Source organism: Xyrauchen texanus, chromosome 50 (assembly GCF_025860055.1).
Source record: "Xyrauchen texanus isolate HMW12.3.18 chromosome 50, RBS_HiC_50CHRs, whole genome shotgun sequence".
Taxonomy (NCBI): Eukaryota; Metazoa; Chordata; class Actinopteri; order Cypriniformes; family Catostomidae; genus Xyrauchen; species Xyrauchen texanus.
In genome coordinates, this window is record NC_068325.1 from 11,878,931 (window position 1) to 11,884,037 (window position 5,107).

At 35.5% G+C, this 5,107-nt stretch overlaps 1 non-coding gene across 1 annotated transcript; it reads left to right on the forward strand.

Moving 5' to 3' along the window:
• Positions 1–2,261: 2,261 nt before the first annotated feature.
• Positions 2,262–2,333, forward strand: trnaq-uug (transfer RNA glutamine (anticodon UUG)). The gene has a single exon. It is a non-coding gene; the product is annotated as a tRNA-Gln (tRNA).
• The last annotated feature ends 2,774 nt before the right edge of the window (positions 2,334–5,107 follow it).

Consider the following 5,107-nt stretch of genomic DNA (forward strand, 5'->3'; position numbering starts at 1 on the left):
GCAATATTCTAATTGGTGGATCGATTCTCGTCAGGATCATGGGTAGTGTAGTTCTTAACCAGACATTCCACTATTAAACACAATTTTTTTTTTAAAGAAGTTGAAATAACACCAGATTGATAGCTTTAACAGAACCACTGATTAATAACCTCTGAGTACTTTGTGGGTCGGTCTTTTCCTATGGAAAATATGAATGGAATCTTTACTTCCAGAACCAGAATGTTGTGCTCTACAGCAAACTAAGGGCTTTTAAGTTGTAGTAAGCTGTACTGTAAGTCTTCTGAAGTCATGCAGTAGATCGGTGTGAGTAAGAGACTGAAATTTGTATGTAAGTTGTAATGTACTGAAAATCTTGCATATGTTTGAATGTGTGCAACTATGAACTAATACTTTAACACAAACATGAAAGAAGCATTCTCCAGTTACAGACCTACATTAGAGTAGAACCCAAAATTAATTCAGTGATAGAGAGAGAATTTGTTTGCATTTGTATGTTCTTTGCTCTCGGTGTGGCACTTGAGGTTTTGTCTTGGTTCCTGACTACCTGCTTAAATAGTTATCACCAAATATGCACTTACAATGGCCTTGCTAGGAAAGCACCTTTTAATAGAATAAATATAAGTGAAATAAACTTATGTCCACTTAATGACATGGTCACCAGCCAAAAGACTAGAGGAAAGTGTTGGGATATTTCTGCTTGTGCGAAAAAATATTATACAACAAAGTAACAAACCAAACACATCCATTACTTTTTACAGGCAAGCCTGCTGTATCAGCCTGCCTGAATTTTGCATAGAAAAATAATGGATGAATGCTAATGAGGATCTGTGGCCTCCCAATGGAGGCATGTGAGCATGTTGCTTGGCCAGTACGGTGGTGACAGACAGTTAGACAAGGCTATTCTGTTGTTGTGATACCTCTAGACACACACACACACACACACACACACACCCCTCACAGTCAAGCTCCATGTCAGCACGGAGACGGCAGGCTGATATATTGGATTCTCCTCCCTTAGGACACCCTCCGCCCTTCCTCCACCTCTCCCCCACATCCATCCATCCCTCCTCCTCTTTTCTGCTTTCCCCAGGGGGAAAAGAAGGGGTAATGACCCACATCAGCAGCTACACACACACACACACACACACACATTTAAACCCACAGGCAGTAGCGGATCCTAGCATAGGCGATATAGGCAGCCGCCTAGGGCGCCAACGCTCTCTGGGGCGGCAGGACAGGGTACCTCATTCCGGACATAATTAAGAGCAACCCAAAGCTTATGAGTCATACAGACAAAAATGATGCTACATCCTCACACATACAAAAAATATAATGAAAACCTCATTAAAATGAGCTGGAGCCAAGTCAGCCTATTTGCATATATATATATATTATGGTTGCAATTATGGTTGCTGATAAGACAGATTCCTTATTATATTTATATTTATAACCATTGTATTGTATGTACAAACTGTATGATAACTTCCTCTCCCTAAAATTGTCTAATTATACATTTTGCTGAATCATTAAATTTTTTTGTTATTTAGTTATTCTTACTATACTCTGTTAAACAATTAAAGAAACATCTATATATATGAGATTGAAAAAAAATCTTAATTAATGCAATGGTCTTAATTAGTTCTTACATTAATACAGACTGAAATCACTTTAACGACAACATTCGATATGTGTTACAAGCTCCGACTGCCCCCTACAGTTCAACTTAAGTATTGCAGTGCATTTAAAGTGGTGAACATGTTGACTGTGGGAGTAATTGCAATCCGCGCAGTTTGGTTTGTGTTTGCCTGCCAAGAAGCTGGGAAACAATAGTCTGTTTGATGGGAGGAAGAAAGGAAAAAGAAGGGGAAGATGGGGAGGAAAGAAGAAGAGAAAAAAATGAAAGAAAAAATTTGAATATTTAATTATGTTAATTAGCTTACTGGTGTCGCGTCTTTGCTCGCGACATAATGTAGTTTAACGTAATGTAGGTTAAGTAATACAAAACTGTGAGTTTTACGTTTATCTAGAGACATGTTGAATATCTTTATTTGAAGAACTGCACTATTGTCCCTCATACTCAGCAAGAAAGGAGCCAAGGAGCCATGTTCTCATACCACCTGCATAGTATTCATATTTTTTCGACTGAAAGACTAATAATTTCTCTATATAAAGTGTGATGTATATATTTATGTGGAATTTTATGACGTTGATTTGTAATTACTCTCAATGTAATATTACACGATTTCATAATGTTAGCACGTGGTTCTATGGTGTAATGGTTAGCACTCTGGACTTTGAATCCAGCGATCCGAGTTCAAATCTCGGTAGAACCTTCTTTTATTTTCGTAATAAACGGCGTCTTATTGCAAATATTACAACAGAAAGAAAACAGTTAGAGTCAGTGCCATGCAAAAGTTCTATGCGAATTTGACCAAGACAACATAGCATTTATGGTAGACAATTTCATTGTTCAGAATGGAACTAAAACACTGCCAACTACATACTACACAAAATATACAGCATATGTTGCCTTAAAATAGAATTTGAAACAGTATGCCTATAATCAGTGTTGGGGAGTGACAGAATACCTGTAACAGGATTACGTATTTAAAATACAAAATATAAGTAACTGTATTCCACTACAGTTACAGTTCATATAATTGGTAATTAAAATACATTTACATTCTAAAAGTATTTTGATTACTGAAGAGATTACTTTGCATTTTATTGTCATTTGTTTCATTTAATATTTAGTCCTTTCAGATGGAAAACATTTATACATATAAAGGATGCGATCCAAAGTGCATTTGAACAGCAGTGAAACACTTATGATGTGTTACAGTCATACGAGCAGACAGAGAAGTACGTTTGAAGTCAGTTTGGAGCAGAAGAAATAGAAATAAAGCTTGTGTAAATTGTCAGCTATACGCTAAGCTAAAATGCTATTTCTAGCCATTTTACATGCACATGTTACCAGACACGATCATATTTGTTTATCAAGAAAATTCACATTGAATCATAATTTTTTTTTTTTCTAGTAAGACCTTTGATATTAGGGCAAACATTGTATTCTTGATAATTATTTTTGTATTGTTTTGCTGTAAAAATATCTAAAAACCCTTAAAACAAGATACATTTGGTTTATCTTGTTTTAGAAACAACACTGCATAAGATATTTAGATTTTAGGGAAATAAATCTACCAGTGCTGAAGAAGAAATCCAAAGTATTTAGAGTACGTTACTGACCTTGAGTAATCTAACTGAACACCTTACAAATTACATTTTACAGCAGGTAATCTGTAATCTGTAGTGGAATACATTTCAAAAGTAACCATCCCAACCCTGAATATATAACAATAAACGTTTCGAACAGTAGTATGCTACTGTTGTCCCATAACCTCATTATGTTGCATACATAATTCTTGCATTCAGTTATCATAACAGAAATAAAAAGGGTTTCTGCATGAGATGCTATAGGATAGTAGTTCTTACAGTGTGCTCTGTTGTATACTGCACATTTTGGCAAGTCGTCAGTGTATTCCAAGCATACAGAAAATCGGTATGCTTGGGCATGCTATTTACTACAGAAATAATGCGAGTAGCACTAGTGATAGAAAGCAATACTCAGAATTAAGTCATGTGACAATTAATGTGTTTTCCTTCAAATGTCCAGTAGGAGTCAGTATCGCATAGGACCTACTACAGAAAGAAAGAAAGAAAGAAAGAAAGAAAGAAAGAAAGAAAGAAAGAAAGAAAGAAAGAAAGAAAGAAAGAAAGAAAGAAAGAAAGAAAGAAAAAGACAGTTTTAACAAAGATTAATCATATTACTGCTTTTAAATTTGGGAGACGTGATACATATTAAGAAATGCAAGACTTGTCAAAGAAGCATTTATGTAAATATGACTCATTCAATCACACAGCCCCTGTGAGTCAAAGTCAGAATGTGAGTCACACTTTAAAATTTAAGAAACTTGTTTGATTGCGTAAAAGTCTGAATTTTTATATAAGCTGCTTTTTGCACTAAATGACAAATAGCAACAAATGTGTAGATAGCAACAAAAGGCATCTGCAAAAAATGCTACTGTATTTGCACTTCTAATGAAATAATAACATATAATATGAATGCAGCATGTTTATTATGTTTATTTAGAGTCCCACAGACACCCTACACCAAGTTAATCCCATTAAAAAATCATCCATGTTTTTCTACAGTAATAACATGGTTAATTGCATTAAAACTATGGCCAAACAGCATGTTTACTACAATAATACTATATTAAAAGCATGGTTAATTTTATCTGGATCAAACCACTCTCTCAACTCCCCACCATGTCCACAAAAATAAATTAATAAACCTTTATATTAATTTATATTTATGATTATAAATAGTGTTATAGGAAATATTAAGAGAGGAGACAGGATGGGAAAAAAGGGGACAAAGGGGGAATCAAACCCTGATGTCCGCTTGATAAAAACGTATCTGCACTTTATCTACTTTTATAAAGGATACAGGTTTATTTGACCTCATCACCGAGCACTTCACTTCTGTGTATATATGAGTAACTCAATGAATAGTCAATGGGTTGTTGTTGTTCTTCTTGTACATGAATACATTTTTCTTAAATTAGCTTTAAATGGCTGAAGTGTGTAGGCCATTGCATTTTAAAACAGCAAGCAATGTTGTGTTGGCGTTCTTGATCACCACTCATCTAAAACTGTCCATTATGACTTTACGAATGCCTCTCATTCCAGAACCAAGGTGTTGAAATTGACTGTAGGCCTACCTCTGCATTAGAAACGGACATTCTCCATGTCCTGCAAAGTCACTCTTTGACTACTTGCGAAACATTTACAACCAACCAATGTGTTTTGCCTGTTGTGTTATAACACCGCAGAGAACAGCAGCAACAGTGAGCGAGTATAAATATATAAAGCCGGTGGTGGGTATAGCCAAGGATCCTGGCAACACTGACCCCTGTACTCAAAGAAGTGTAGCATTGTCTCTCAGGGTTTCAGACTCAGCATGAATGCAAGTGAGAGGGCAGATCCCTTCTGGATTATTTATTTTTGCCAGTCTATGCCACATATGAGTCAGAATTACTTCTAC